General features: G+C 45.0%; 1 protein-coding gene and 1 long non-coding RNA gene across 3 annotated transcripts in view; one reads left to right on the top strand and one right to left on the bottom strand.

Moving 5' to 3' along the window:
- The window catches only part of LOC122826970 (zinc finger protein GLI2-like), a 46,253-nt gene extending 38,865 nt beyond the window's left edge, over nucleotides 1-7,388 (bottom strand). For both annotated transcript variants that reach the window (XM_044109401.1, XM_044109402.1), the window contains exon 1: nucleotides 6,831-7,388. The gene's annotated coding sequence lies outside the window, so the exon portion shown is untranslated. The remainder of the gene's footprint in view (nucleotides 1-6,830) is intronic.
- The window catches only part of LOC122826973, a 50,510-nt gene continuing 38,685 nt past the window's right edge, over nucleotides 4,653-16,477 (top strand). Inside the window, exons 1-4 of the long non-coding RNA XR_006369906.1 lie at nucleotides 4,653-5,115; nucleotides 5,818-5,910; nucleotides 8,486-8,588; nucleotides 9,237-9,292. This is a non-coding gene — a long non-coding RNA (uncharacterized LOC122826973). The remainder of the gene's footprint in view (nucleotides 5,116-5,817; nucleotides 5,911-8,485; nucleotides 8,589-9,236; nucleotides 9,293-16,477) is intronic.

Below are 16,477 nucleotides of genomic sequence, written 5' to 3'. Positions count from 1 at the left end.
CCAGAACCAACTGGTCCAAACCAACTGGTCCAGAACCAACTGGTCCAAACCAACTGGTCCAGAACCAACTGGTCCAGAACCAACTGGTCCAGAACCAACTGGTCCAGAACCAACTGGTCCAGAACCCACTGGTCCAGAACCAACTGGTCCAGAACCAACTGGTCCAGAACCAACTGGTCCAAACCAACTGGTCCAGAACCAACTGGTCCAGAACCAACTGGTCCAGAACCAACTGGTCCAGAACCAACTGGTCCAGAACCCTCTGGTCCAGAACTCACTGGTCCAGAACCCTCTGGTCCAATCGGTTTCTCACACGTTCACCAGATTTCAGCAGAACAGGACTTTTCATTTGCTTTGTTCATTTGCTGCCTGGTAACAAAGCAGCGCCTGACGGACAGCTCTGTCTGGCTCGTCTTTATTGCTGCGGATGAATCGGCTAACAGGTGTGGGTGGACGGCAGCGCGGCCTCATGGGAAGCCCTCACCACACACAGCCGTGTTCAAAAGGTGATAGACGAGCCGCCTGACGGGAGTTTTTCACGCCTCCCGTTCTCTGATCTGGCCTCGCAAATCAATATTAGTCAGGCTCAACATTTGCTGCTCTCACATTTAGCAGAACGGCGGCGCAGGAGGAAGTAACAGCTGATCTAAGAGACACTCCGTCTGAAACGTCCAGCAGCGCTCTGAGGGAAACAGAACGATCTGCTGGAGTTGACTTTACATGGATCCAATCTGGAACTAAAACCAGATTCACTCCGTCTGATTTTTACTCATCATCTTGTTTTATGCAGCATCCACTTATAATATTTGTTTCAAATCATGAACCATCACAGAAACATGGTGGCTTGGATAAATAGAGGATTAGCTGTGATGCTAACTATCTGTGTCAGACCCGCTTCTGCTAACCTGCTAATAGCTGAGCTAATTTTTAGCTTAGCACTTTAGTGTGGTTTTGCTAACTTTAAAAATATTTAGCACACTCAGCTTCCTCTAACTGTGTTGAAGTTTTATTTTTACTGTTAAGGATTCTTTAAGTAGTTTATATTTATGCTCTTATTTTGAAGTCTGTTTACCCAGCAGTTCCATTTCCTCTCATCTCGTCTCTTTTTCCAAATAAAATAAAACATAGATGGTAAAAAACAAAATATAAACATAAATATAATATCTAAGGGGATTATGGAACATCTTAGCATTAGCATTAGCTAAATTGATTCTGGGATTATTTACTATGATATGGGATTATTTTTAGAAGATCTATGTGTGTGTTGGTGTGTGTGTTGCTGTGAGTTAAAGTGTTGCTGTTCTACAGAAACACTGATGTGTTTGATTATTGATCAGCTCTAGAGATGCTGGCCGTTACAGGAAGTGACTGTAGAAACGTTGAGCAGCCGCTTGTGTGGCAGAGGCTGGCCGACGAAGCGTGGCCTCCTGCGGCGGACTGGAGGCTCCCGTCACAAAGACACACAGTGATTTATTTAAGAGCAACAGATGACAAAGAGACCCCACAATAAGGTTATTTAAGGGACTAACAGCTTCACAGGGACCCTCCCCCTCTCTGCCGACTCATTGAAGTCAATGACTGTTTGTTCTCCTCTGTGACATTTCTGCTTTTAATCTCTTTTAGAGGAACTCTCACCTGTTCATTAACATTTGTTGAGCTAACATGCTGAACTAGTTATCGAGGCAGAAACGAGACCAAAATGTGTGTCAAGTTGATGAAAACCCACCAAACTCCCGGAGCCGGAGCGAATACGGATCACAGCGACAGACTAACTAATGCCCAGCTGCTCAGGTGAACCAGACTCCACCGCGACTCTTCACCAGTATAACCAGCACCAAGTGTCTCCTGAATTTGTAGAACAGCTCTTGTCAAGCAAACAAATGACTCTGTCTACGCCTGAAAGGTCACTGCATAGCAGAGTAAAATCATGGAGCGTGCAGTCAATTCCTCCCTTACCAAGGACCACTTGCTGGAATTTATGGCTGGGCTTCGCACCTATTCTCCTCTTGAATAATAGCTGGGGTGTAAAAGAAGCCCGGGTCGCTGGCGACTCTAAAATAGAAAGCAGCTTCAAGCCGAGACGGGGTTGTTTATTGTACGAGCCAAGAAAGCACAAATAGAGGCTAACAGTGACATCTGAATTTATACCAACCGGTTCCCCTAAACTTCAAGAGAAGCAAATGAGCCACAGTCCCTGATGTATCGGCTAAAAACAGAACACAGGGGAAACGTATTCCCAGCAGGACGCCTTTGTGTCTTTGGTTTCAACACGTTCAGCAGAGGCTGACTGATTCTCCTCAGAGGAATGAGCCTGGATGTTCAATATCCTGTGGCTGATCTCCTCCCGGCCTCGGCAACAGCAAACAGATGTGGCAGCCGAGTTCAGAGGCGGGTCGGCTCCCCTCCTGACCCGTCCCGGTGAACTGGAGGAGCGCCTCCCACCTGTGTGCCTCCGCAGACCTTGACCTCTCTTTGAGGTAGCTTAGCGCTTCCTAACCCACCAAACTCCCGGAGCCGGAGCGACAGACTCTAACTAATGCCCAGCTGCTCAGGTGAACCAGACTCCACCGCGACTCTTCACCAGTATAACCAGCACCAAGTGTCTCCTGAATTTGTAGAACAGCTCTTGTCAAGCAAACAAATGACTCTGTCTACGCCTGAAAGGTCACTGCATAGCAGAGTAAAATCATGGAGCGTGCAGTCAATTCCTCCCTTACCAAGGACCACTTGCTGGAATTTATGGCTGGGCCTCGCACCTATTCTCCTCTTGAATAATAGCTGTGGTGTAAAAGAAGCCCGGGTCGCTGGCGACTCTAAAATAGAAAGCAGCTTCAAGCCGAGACGGGGTTGTTTATTGTACGAGCCAAGAAAGCACAAATAGAGGCTAACAGTGACATCTGAATTTATACCAACCGGTTCCCCTAAACTTCAAGAGAAGCAAATGAGCCACAGTCCCTGATGTATCGGCTAAAAACAGAACACAGGGGAAACGTATTCCCAGCAGGACGCCTTTGTGTCTTTGGTTTCAACACGTTCAGCAGAGGCTGACTGATTCTCCTCGGAGGAATGAGCCTGGATGTTCAATATCCTGTGGCTGATCTCCTCCCGGCCTCGGCAACAGCAAACAGATGTGGCAGCCGAGTTCAGAGGCGGGTCGGCTCCCCTCCTGACCCGTCCCGGTGAACTGGAGGAGCGCCTCCCACCTGTGTGCCTCCGCAGACCTTGACCTCTCTTTGAGGTAGCTTAGCGCTTCCTGCAAGGCTGCAGGAAGGGATTCCTGGCATTCCTTCGTCATTATGAGAGACCTCCTCACGTGAAAAGAAACACCAGAACTCTGCTCTGCCTCCGGTCACCGCTGCATTCATCATTGTTGTAATTCTGACTACACATTCAGATTCTACTGGAAAGGAAAGATCACTTCACTTTCATTCAGACCTGACTTCTGATAGTCACTCAGTCCGATTAGAGACCAACGTTGAAATATTTCTTACATCTTCAGCTGCTGCAGTAAAAAGCCTGTTCCCCTCCTGGCCTGTGGGGGCGCTGCACCAAGAACCACTGAAGGAAACGACAGAAAAACCAACAAAGATATGAACTCAACTTCCTGCTTCACCAAATGAAAACTAAAATGGAGGCGTCAGATTTTAGTGTTGGAGGATTTCTCTTTAGTCTTTGGCTGAAGACCAGAAGCCATTTCTGCTGCTAGCTTTAGGCTAACACGTTAGCTTTGGTTGGATTTACCCAGAATGCCCTGCGCTGTAGTCCACATGCTGCTTTTGGAGCAGTTTCTGGTTCACATTCAAACCGGACCAGAGTTCACTTCATCCAAAATAAACTGCATTTTTGAACATATTGAGAAAGTTTAGAGCTCATTTGGGATGGAAAAGACGGTTCTGAGGTTTGGGTCGGCGCTGAGGTTTGGGTCGGCGCTGAGGTTTGGGTCGGCGCTGAGGTTTGGATCGGCGCTGCAGTGAGGCGACCGGCAGCTGCTCTGAACCTTCAGCCAAACCGGCCAACAGAACCTCAGCCGGTTGGACCTTTTGCCATCGCTGTAAAGTCCAAACGGATCGGATCATGTTCCACACAGAATGATGGTTCTGGTGGTTCTGATGGTTCTGGTGGTTCTGGTGGTTCTGGTGGTTCTCATGGTTCTGTGGGTCGGTTTTCTTTGCCCCTGTGTTTTCTTGGTTCCTGTTGGTTCCTACCCAGCTGTCCCGGCTTTAGGCCCGTTTGGACCTGCCATCGTCCCTCTCTCCAGGTTGGTGAATACTTTGGCCTGCTGGTTCTTCAGTTTGGGTCTCTTGGTTCTGGATTCTGATCAGTTCTAAAACAGTTCTAGAACATTTTTCCATCATTCTGACCTCAGCAGCCACTGAGTTTTAATCTCATATTTAGTTTAACAAATTAAAATGAGGTTTAATGTAAATGTTGATGAATTTCATCCAATTCAAGGAAACTAGAGTTTAAATTATTTAGTTCATGCCAATTATTCAGAGAATGAACTGTGTGAAGATCTCTGGGTTGTTTCTAAATGTTTCCAATATCAGGAACAGAATCGACTCGTTTGATGGAAGAAATGAAGAAAACGAGGTTCAGGCTGGACCGGAACCTTCTGGACCGGAACCTTCTGGACCGGAACCTTCTGGACCGGAACCTTCTGGACCGGAACCTTCTGGACCGGAACCTTCTGGACCGGAACCTTCTGATGTTTTTCTCATCGGATTCAGGAAGGAGGAGCAGGATCTGGAGATCTGGAGAGCCGGGGCCCCGTCACCAGGCAGTGTGTCCTCCAGGGCCCCTGGGTCCTCTGGGTCCCCGGCGCTGTGGCGTCTCCGTGGCCCCCAGGTCCTCTAACGGGACGTTTCCTTCTGATCCGGTCGCCGTGACGCTCTGACACGGCCCGGTCCTGACGGTGGCCGTCCCTTCAGGAGTTAATTAACAACCCCATCAAAGCCGACCCCAACACGGCTCAGAGGAGGAAGTACAGGCCCCCGGCCTTTGATTGGTCCGTCTGCAGGGGCCTCCAGTTCTGTTTGATGGCGAGTAATTGCTGCTGCCTGATGGAGGATCTTAGAGAAGATCTGCTGGAAGAAGATCTTCAGACGGACTGCAGGAGTAAATGTTTACATACCCAGAGAGAGAGAGAGAGTTGGTGTGTGTTGGTGTGTGTGTGTGTGTTGGTGTGTGTTGATGTGTGTGTGTGTGTGTTGATGTGTGTGTGTGTGTGTTTATGTGTGTGTGTGTGTGTGTGTGTGTGTGTGTGTGTGTGTGTTGGTGTGTGTGTGTGTGTGTGTGTGTGTGTGTGTGTGTGTTGTGTGTGTGTGTTTGTGTGTGTTGATGTGTGTGTGTGTGTGTGTGTTGATGTGTGTGTGTTGGTGTGTGTGTGTGTGTGTGTGTTGATGTGTGTGTGTGTGTTGTGTGTGTGTGTTGGTGTGTGTGTGTGTGTGTGTGTTGTGTGTGTGTGTGTGTGTGTGTGTGTGTTGATGTGTGTGTGTGTGTGTGTGTGTGTGTGTGTGTGTGTGTGTGTGTGTGTGTGTGTGTGTGTTGTGTGTGTGTGTGTTGGTGTGTTTATGTGTGTGTGTTGATATGTGTGTGTGTTGGTGTGTGTTGATGTGTGTGTGTGTGTGTGTGTGTGTGTGTGTGTGTGTGTGTGTGTGTGTGTGTGTGTGTGTGTGTGTGTGTGTGTGTGTGTGTGTGTGTGTGTTGTGTGTGTGTGTGTGTGTGTTTTTGTGTGTGTGTTGTTGTGTGTGTGTGTTGATGTGTATTGTGTGTGTGTGTGTGTGTGTGTGTGTGTGTGTGTGTGTGTGTGTGTTGCAGGACCCTCTGACTCCAGAGAATCAGAGTTTGGTTCCAGCAGCTGGTTCTTCTGGGTGAATCTGTTCCAGTCTGTATCATCTGGACTTTAACCAGGTGAGTTTTTCTTCAACCTAAATCCTAAAATTATTTTCCGCCTGATGAGTCAGGAGCTGCAGAGCGTCGGACCGTCTCCCTGCAGGAATCAAACCGGCAGCGCTCCGGGTCTGGGGCCGCTGCGGACCGCTCCAGGAACCGCGTGTGTTTCCGAATGAAGGCAGGTTTTGGGGGCCTTTCCCAGAGAGGCCCCCTGCGGCCCCGGGGCCACGCTGGGCGGTAATTGCTGCAGTTGTTGTTTTGTGGGATAAGAGACTTTTGAGGCGCCTCAGCGGGGCGGCTCACTCTCTCCACACTCAAACTCCACAGATTCCCAGAAAGTCCCGGCAGGATGTGAGGAAGAGACAGGATGAAGGTGACATCCTCATCCCAGGTTTGGGAATGTCGACCCCACGGCCCCATTCCCTCCTCCTCCTCCTCTTCCTCCTCGCTGACTGCTGGAACTCTTCATCGCTCACAAAAGCAAACGCACTAAAACTTTTCTTCTGATGCAAATGAAGCGGCAGCCATTCAGGATGAGGACGGACAAAAAGACGGCAGTGAGGCCGGAGAGGACAGGAAGCTCCGCTTCAATTATTGATCAGATCTGAGGCCTTTTCTGCTGCTTGTCTCCAAAATAACATCAAATATTAATACCCGATCAGTTCAGCTGCTGCAGAAACATTCAGATAAAGGAGGAAGATTTAAAATGATTCCACTCAACGTAAAATCAGCTAAACTGTTTAAATTTATTTGTATGAAAATTTGGAAATAAGATTAATTTTTTAAAGGTTTTCTGGATTTTGTGGATAAATTAAAATAGGCAAAATGAATATAACAAAAAGGAAAAACAGTTTAAAAAGGCAGGATGGCGTTTTTAATTTTAATAAATGAAGTGAAATAAAAATGAATTCAGCTGAGCACATGGTCAGCGCACTCACCGCTCCGCTCCTCTTCCTCTTCTTCTTCCCTCCAAAGCGCCTCAACTTTGTTTTCGGAGAGGAAAAGCGGCTCCAGACACGTGGATTCCCATCTGCTGCGGGACGCGCGGTGCGTGGCGCGGGGCGGCGGGGAAACTTTCACCTCCACGCAGCGCAGACTAACTGAAAGTGAGGAGAAGTTGAGAGGAGCGTCCAGCTTAGGGAGGAAGAGGAGGAGGAGGAGGGAAAGTTTGAACCCGGAGGAGCGGAGAGGAGGAGAAGTTGAGCAGCAGGAGGAGGAGGAAGAGGAGGAGGAAGTTTTACCGGGATGCTGCGGAGCTTCCAGGATGCGCTCCTCCTCCTGATCCCGCTGATCTCTCACATTCAGGCGTCATTTGAAAACCAAACCAGGCGCTTCACTTCCTGCAGTTCGGATCCATCTGCGGCTAAATGACTCCGCTTTGCGTCAGTGTGAGAGTTTATCCGCAGTTTAACTTGCGCAAAAAGTGGAGCAAATTCCAGAGCTGAAACTCGGATTTCCCGCAGTCCTTTAAAACCCGGAGAACTGGTCCTGGATCAGCAGCAGAACCGCAGAACTCCACTAAACTTCCTCCTGGTTCTGTCCAGGCCTGACCTCTAGCGGCGGCTGGCCGGTACTGCATGCGGCCCCGCTCGCCTCATTTCTGCCGATCAGAGACAGATCTGAGAACAGATCTTCAGTTTTCAATCACAAACACATTTATTATCAATAATATTATTATTTTAGAATCATGTCAGAATGACGTTTCAACCTGCAGAATATAAACAGATCCCTCAGCTCATTTATTCACAGATAAATTCACAAACTGAAGATAAAAATGTATCAGACTAAGAATTACTTATAAATATGCTGTTAATAATATTGGAATAAATTTCAGAAAAAGGCTTAAAATGTGTGGAAATTACTAATATAAATATAGGTCAGGATTTTCACTAATAAACATTAATACAATAAAATTGTTCTCAAACGTTTCTGCTGTAAAACATGTCAATCTTAAAAATCATAGCGACATAATTGTACAATTTTTGCTGCAGAAATGTTTCATAACAATTTTGTTTGATTTGAAGAAAAATACTAATTTGCTAAATTGTCATTGTTTTATTATTTATTATTTGCTCGGTAACTTCTTGATGAATGCAGTTTGTAAAGATTTTATTAAATCGGTTGTGTTTTTTTCCATTTACAGCAATGAATTATGGGTAATGGATTTTACCGAAGTTGGTATGAGAAAAATATTCAAATAGAAAAATACTTTATTGATTCCAAACGGAAATGAAATTAAACATTTAAAATAAATAAGCCATACTAGTATTTAACATACAGGTTTAAATAGTTCTTTGTTTAAAACAGGAAAATATTCCTTTTGTTTTCATGTTTTATTTTTCTGCCTCTAGCAGTTGGCAGAAGGAAACTGGTTCGTAACGTCCAGGAAAACAAATTACAGCTTGATATAGAAAACATTTTAGCTCTGAATATTTTTCTTTTTATTACTTTAAAAAAACAAACTTAATGGAAATATTGTGGTTGTTTTTTAGATAAATTGTTTATAAATCTGTGTAACGTGTATTTCTGAGCCCGATCCACACTCCATTCCAGTAGGTGGCGGTAATGCATACCAAACGTTTCTTGTCAACAGCCACAAAGAAAACTCACGAAGAAGAAGCAGCAGGTACCGCTCACCTTGTGACGTCACCACCCTGCTGTTCCTGTCGAGGATCGTTTCCGTCGTCCTGTTTCATGTAAGACAATTAATTAACTCATTAATTAAGAAATTAATTCTTCGCTTTATAAAATAACATAATTATTGTGATTTTAGGGAGAATGAGGCTGTTTTCTGTGGAATATGTTGGAAATACTTGAGGCGTAGTTTCCCGTTGCGTTTCCGTGATGACGCTGTTCCTCCTTTTTGTTTATGAATGAAGAACCAGGTTCCCTGAAAATCTTTCAATAACCTTCTGTTATTTCCAGGAACCTTTCAAGGAAACAGGTAGAATAAACCAAACAGAATATTTTTTAATTTAAAATGGTTCACTAAATGGAGTAAATGGTTTTTCCCGCTAAAGCGCGCACGGAAGATGACGTAGAAAAAGACTGGAATTAAAACTATGCTGCCCAGAAAAAAAAAAAAAAATAAAATAAGGTAGATAAAAGAGAAAATAAATTTATTTCTAAGTTTTTACTCAGAGATTATTAGACTGTATAGTCTAATACAGTATTACAGTCCAATACTGTTAGCCGTCTGTAGCTAACAGCAAACTAAACTCACCTGTTAGCTACAGACGAGTGTTAGCCTTCGTGTCACCAGCATTTAGTCAGTGAAAGGAAAGATTTATAGAAATATTTATATTTTTAACTTGTTTCTGACATTTTACACCATTTACCAACAGATGCAGCAGCCCTGACCTCTGACCCCTGACCAGCCTGAGTCCTTCTTGTGATGAAGGTGAGCAACACTGTTCAGTTACCTGCTAGTTAGCATCACTGCAGCGGGTCTGAGTGCATTTCTGTTTTTACCTTTACACATTAAAATGTGTATGTTTATTATTGAAACTCTAACAATCTTTATCAAATAATAATAATAATATAATAAACAGCCTGATATAACTGAAATTAAACAGTGAAATATCTTTTATTTATTTATAACACCAGCATGTTGCGTTTAATGAAAAAGAGCCAATTACAGCCAAAAGACTGCAGGAAGACAGAAATAAAAACCTCATAATAGAACATAATACATATGGATTTTGATTAATTATTGGAATAATTGATAGATTACTCTGTTACTAAAATAATTGTTTACTCTGCCTTTTAACTGTTGGGTTGTTATAATTTCTAAATGTATATTTCAGTCTGGTTTTTATCTTTCCAGAATGTTTAGACAGTTTTAAACTTTTGCCATGAAAATAGAGACGTTTGGCGTTTAGCCTCTGATTTTCTGCTCCTGTTGGTCTGCTGCTGAGTTCTCAGGTTCTCCTGTTATCTGGACAGATGGTGAAGCAGCGCCACCTGGTGGACAAACCAAAACATTACTCCAATAATCTGGGGCTCTGTAGAATAAAGTGATGCTGAATGAAGCAGAGACGTTGATGAAGCTCTGAAACTAAAGCATGGCTTTGAGTTTGGAGCAGGAACTGGATGTAGAGTCAGAAGGAACAGCTGGCAGGAAAACAGGAACGCTCTTCAGAGAACCAGAGAAGCTGCAGAGCAAATCTGGTTAGAGAAACGTTTTGAACGTGAGGTTAAGTCATTTTCTAGAAGGTTGTTTGAAAATGTCCCATTCCTCCCAGTGGGAACGCCGTTAGCCTGAAGTCTGTGATTATCTGACAGGTTTTACATCATTGTCCAGTAATGTAAGGTTTTATTGGAGCTAACACGTCTATCTACTGCCCCCTTCTGGAGAAACGTGAGCAGAGCAGCTTCATGTTTCTGAACCAGGCCCCTGATAAATGAGTAAGTTCCTGAGTGAGTTGAGCGTTTCAGGATGAGTTGTTGTTCTGCCATATGGATGTAATCTCAGCCGTCTGCTGGAGGATTATTCAGTTTTTAAAGGATTGCGTGAGAAATCTTCCCCCGGCCGATGCTGATGACTTCCACAGATCTGTGGCTGCTCATTAAACGTTTGTTGAATTTCCGTCTGATTTCCGTCTCTCCCCTCTGGAGGCCGAAGTTCGCAGCTTAAGAGGCGGCTGACGATCCTCCAGTCGGTCCAAACCTGAAGGAAAGGTTTCACCGTTACAGTCTGCTTTATGGACTCTGCTGACAGTTTTCACCATTTCATTGACCTTTGACCTGCTTATGGCTTATGCAAGAGGATTGCTGGAATAATTTTAGATTTTTGTAGATATTTTATTTTTATAACTAAACTAAAAACACATGGTTGGAATTGGGAATGTTCTTTTTTCAATAAATTAACTTTAAACATGAACAGAAATGATACGATACTCTGAATAATTCTGAATTTATGAGTTGCAGCATTTATTTTCCATTTGGGATCAAAGTGTTTTTGAAATTGAATGAGTTCATGACATCACTGAACTCAAAGCAGTTCAGTTTTTAATAAATCTTCATTAAAATAATGACCATAACAGTGTTGGTGCTGCTTTAACGTTCAACTGCTTCACCAGAAATGAACAGAAATTGTTTCATTTTCCTGAAGGAAATTGGATTTGGGAAGCTCCTTTTCTGATTTATTTTAGTTTATCAATCAGACTTGACTGGATGCAGCTATCTAACTCATCCTCTGTTTCTGAATCGTCTTATTTCTACGTTTCCAGTCAACCATGTTCTGATAAAACACACAGAAAATGTTCCTCCTGTTTCTTCAAACTCGCTGGTCCTGAATTCATCATTAAGTTCTTTATTTTTGGGGTTAGGATTCGATATTCCAGTTTGTTTTTGTTGCCAGGTCTGACTGGTTCTTTCTGTCTGTGGTTAAAGATCCAGTAAATGGCGGTACGGGAGTTATAGTGACCAAAACCCAACTGACTACTTCACCTTCCCACTGAAATCAGATAATTAAATTTCACGTTTCATTGTGAATTTCTGTTTTCTGCACCTCCAGATAATTAATTTTGGGATGAAGTTGGAAAAGTTTCCCGACTTCTTGGAGAGGAAAAGGTTCGTTTCTGCTTTCAGCTGCTTTCGTCTGTCTGAGACACACATGTTCCCTGACCTTTGACCTTTAATATCCGCTCGGTTTATTTGCGCCCCCCCTCGCTCTGATGCGTATTAAATCAGATATGCCGACCGTCGCAGCAGCGCCGCCCTGCTTAACCCCCGGTGACCTCAGGTTTTGGCAGTAAATGGATTTGGACCGGGTCTCCTCCGAGGCGGGCTGAGGTTCTGTTGACCCTGATACAGGAGAGCAGATCATTATCCACCCTCAGAGCTTCGCTGTTGTTTTTAACAGAACGGGCGGAGAGCTGCATTCCTCGGGCCGGTTCCGAGGAAAACACGGATCCTTAAGATGGAAAATGTCTGAGGACAATTAGTTTACATCACCAGAGAACAGCGGCCTAGTCAAAGCCCAGGCCTGTTCACAGCTGATCCCTGTCTGATTATTGATCGTTCCTCATGAATCTCGACAGAAGAATCCGACCAAAAAGACGTCGTTTTCCTCTCCCTCCAGGCGCTTTGCTTCTTCTTTGATTAATTATTTAGTTAAATGGATTGAGAAAGTTAATTATTCAATTTTATTAACACATTTTTGTCTGTTTCTTCCACACTGTAATTAAAATTTGATTTAAATATTTTGCGTTGTCATGCAGATTTTGTAACCCAGAAAAAATGTTTTGTATTTAAAGTGTTCTATGACCTTTATTTTGATATTTTTGTGTATTTCTGTCCTGTTCTACCTCATACAGTCCACACTGTTATCTAAGCAGGCATTACCAATTAAATTCAGAAAATGGGCGGAGCTTCAACAGGCCACTGCGTCTGACCAGTCAGATTTAATCCAGGGAAGCTCTGCCATGGAGATAAAGACACAGAAATAAAAACCTCAGTTTTGATTCATATTTCTGTGAATTGGTCTACAGTAGGTTAATGAGAACTGCTGGGATCTTGTGTGTTTTTGTTGATCCTCAGATGATCAACTGTGGAACGGCTGAACTCGCTGCATTCAGGGATAATCCTGCAGACGCTCGGGCGTCCAGTATTTTTCTTGCTCAAGTGTCCTTGAGCAGAACCGGCTCTGTGTGAGAGCATCCAGCACTCAGCGCAGGAAAAATGTTAATTCCTCTGAGAACACCAAGACGTCACTCTGTGCACAAAGCCTCCGTCGGCCTCTAATCTGACTCTCAGATGAGTGTCTTTGTACCATCGGTGGCTGCAGACGGAGCGCCTCTTTCTCATCGTGGATGGGAGCGCTTGTTTCAGGCGACTGGACGCACGTGGCCCTCCAGAACCCGGTGACATGCCAACAATGGCTGTCAGTGCGGTGGGGAGGAAACCCGGGCTCCACGCTGGGCCGAGGCGAGGGAAAGTCACACTCAAGTGATCTGACAGGAGATGAATGTCAAGAGCCTGGTGGGATTCACCGGTGGAGGTCCGGTCACAGCGAGCGACCCTGTGGGCCGGTTCTAGCAGCGAGTTGGAAGGAGGAAGGGTTTAATTGCTGCTTTGTGTTTTAATTAGATCTGTGGTTCAGTCAGGAGCCGTTACGTCCTCCGTAGTTTGATGTGAGGAGTGAGGGAACTGATGCGTTGTGGTAGGCCGCCGCATCGCCGGCTGGCGTATTATCGCGTTACGGCCGGCGTATTATCGCGTTACGGCCGGCGTATTATCGCGTTACGGCCGGCGTATTATCGCGTTACGGCCGGCGCCGCCATGCGATCTGAGCAGGAATGAAGACGCGACGGAAGGGATTGGAGCCCAGGGAGGAATTTCAATGGTTATTCAGGATCTTCGGTGGGTTTGTTACTTCTGTTCTGGTGCTGGATGGAGGAGCATGGTTGTTTACATCTTTTACTTCTGTGGGGTCAAAGGTCAGGCCTTAGCCTTACAACTCCAGTTTTACAATTTATGAAAACTTGAGGAATGAAACCAGTCAAATAAATTTAATGGGCCTCCAGGTAAAGATGCACCAATCAGTTGATCAGAATCTCATTTTTCCTTTTTCCTTATGAAATTTGTTGTTTTCTTGTTTTTGATGAATTTTCTGATGAAGGTTCAGGAAAAAAGTTACATTTTCCAGCTGCTGCAGATGCATGCCCATTTGAATTCATCGTCATAATAAAAAGGTGAAGAAGTTTCCAGTTCCCATCGTTCGGTTCAGTCCAGCTCCCACTGCTTTGTGTTGTACCTGAACCATCGAAGTAAATCCTGAAGTTGTTCTGGAACCCAAAGCCCTCCACCGAGGCCGGGTGCCTTCAGGCCTTCATGGAGCATAAATAATCCTCATCCTGGAACCGTTGAGCAACGCTGCTGCTCTAAATCACCTCCTGAAGTGAGCCCATGAACTCCCTTCAGGCATCTTTGGCATGAGAAGCTTGTCAGCAGAGCTGCTGATTGGAGGCCATGTTGACAGCGGCTGATGAAGGTCGGTGAATCCCTGCATACCGGGATCCCTTCCAGTGCGGTTATCAGAGAAAAACAAGCATCGCTGCTCTTCTTCTGCTGCTTCACGTCTCTGGAGGCCAAGCCTTGTTTCACCTGCAGCCACACTGGAGAAAAACTGCTGTCAGTGCCGGTTCTCTGCCACTAGAGGGCAGTGAGGAGCTGTCGACTCTAGGCGGTGAACTTGAGTCTGACTGCACACAGGAAGCTCCTCTGTCTTCTCATGGAAAAAGTATAATCTGAGTGAGATAATAGAAATATACCCGTTAGGTGTGATGTTATCTGAGATCTGCTCCTGCTTTCTGAAACTCGGACTCGGCATCCTGCACATCCTCTGGTGCTCAGGAGTCTGGAAACTCCCAGACGTTTTACCCCCACTCACTACTCCACCCAGTGGGATCACAGGTGAGCCTAGTGACCTCTAGGAGCTGCTGAGACTCCTGGATACCAAGAGTTGGACGGTGAGTCAGAGGTTGTTGAGAGGATTCCTCTGGAGGAAAAAGCCCCAACCCTACGCCAATGAAAACCATTCTTCACCTTCTCCATAAACCTCGCGGATGTTCTAATCCAAGTGTCGTTCTTTTAGATATTTGGCAGAAAATCGGGACATTAGATGTAAGTGGACTCTCCACCGCAGGACCATGTCTTGTGTACACAGATGCATATTTGAGCCTTTTCATGCTGCTTTTTATACACATGGGAACAGGAATTTGGAGCATGAAGAATGTGAAGAGAGACCAGAGTGTCTCATAGTTGTAAAGCAAACATGAGTGATGGAGCGAGGCCTTTTAGAGCTTTATATACAGTCACCAGGAGGAATGTGCATGAAGGCTTCCCACAGACCTCTGAGGACGGCTTTCACACAACTATGTGCTAAACAACAGGTCGCATCTCATAAGCAAGGCCTCACGTCGCCACACAGCTTGTTGGGAACTTTATGCAACAAAATGCCAAAACACTCGATAGTTGGATAGAAAGTTCAGGGAAAAAAGACCACATTTCCCCTGATTTTAAATTTTTTAGTTGCTATTGAATGTGTGTTAGTTGGAATAAACAGTTGGTCGACTGTCTGCTGTCTGAGTGCGGGTGAGATGGGACGATCCTGAGGTCATACACCAATCAACCCTTCAAGACGTTTGGTGACCCAACAATCTGACCAATAGAAAGATTGTAAGGGATTTGATGATTCCTCCTTCAACAGAGGAAATAAAACCCCTGAAACCTTCGACGCCTCCAACAGCCTGGCATCATCACCATATTTTTTGACGTTGGAAGAAAGAAAACGAACATTTCTGGAGGAAATGTCACTTCTGGGCTGGTAATCCGTCTCCTTCATCTGTCAACAGACGGTGAGGACGGAGGAGTGTGAGAAGACTAAACCGTCTTTTAATTTGTCTGATCCTTGGTTTATTTCCATTCCACAGTTACAAGCGACTAATAGCCCAGAGGTCAGAGGTCAGAAGATGTAACTAAATATCCCTGCGACCCTCCACTGGTCAGTTATGATGCATGAGCGTGAGGACAGAAGAGCAGAAGAAGAGTTTGGTGTTTTCTACCAGAGGGATGATTAATCAGCTCCATGATGCACGTTTAAAGAGTTTCCTGTCAGGTTTTCTAAGCAGCCAGAGCTTATCTGAACTTTGGTTCTCTAGGCTTTCTGGAGACCTTTGACCTCAGATTTCTAGTAGTTGGTCTGTGGACAGCTGACCTGACGAACTGCCAATCCATCAGATCTGAGAGGATCAGAGATGCTTTCTGGTCTCCAGAAGCTTAGATCTGACAGAGTAGTTTTAACAACTCCACCCGTCACTACAGATACAATCCTGAACTTGCTTTCACCCAGAAACTTCACACAACGTCAAGTTTTCAACCAAACTTTGTTGTTTTGGACTTTCAAACAGGCATCAGGACAAAACGTTCTCATTTCCAGGAGGTAACATCTGGTCCAAGCCTCTGAGGTAGGGACAAGTTGTTCTGCTCTGGGACCTGAGAAGAAGCGGCAGCAGAGCAACCGGTAAATGATTCAAACATGTTTATCTGGAATGCCAAGAGATCCTTTATTTACCCATTTTTATTTGATATGCATGGAAATGTTGCTTTCACTGAGGAAACAACAGAAAGGTCAGTTTATATCAACAAGACAAACATGAACGGGCAGATGGAGCAGCCTGAATGTTGTGGAGAAGGTTAAAGGTTGAAGGTTGTGCTTTTCAGCAGCAGAACTGGACCGACAACACTCATCAATGAACCGAGGAACGTGATTGGTCGACTGGCCCTGACCTGAGGACCAATGGGAACGTTTGGATGTCTGCTCTGGGTCTCCTACAGGTTATCCTCTGGACCAGAATCATCTCGGCATCTCATCCCATAAATCCTTCCAGTTTCTCCTGAAATTCATCAACTCTTCCTCCAAGTGCTTCCAGCCAAGCATCTTGGGCGCTGAATCATGTGCTCTCCTGTCCAAATAAAGACGTTTTCTGTATACAGGACTCCGTCTCGGCCTGGACGCTCATAAAAGTCTCCTGGGTTTTATTTGCCTCGGCGTGGATCATTTTATCTGGAGACACTTGAC

Source organism: Gambusia affinis, linkage group LG24 (genome assembly GCF_019740435.1).
Source record: "Gambusia affinis linkage group LG24, SWU_Gaff_1.0, whole genome shotgun sequence".
NCBI lineage: Eukaryota > Metazoa > Chordata > Actinopteri > Cyprinodontiformes > Poeciliidae > Gambusia > Gambusia affinis.
This window is presented reverse-complemented; position numbering and strand designations above follow the sequence as displayed.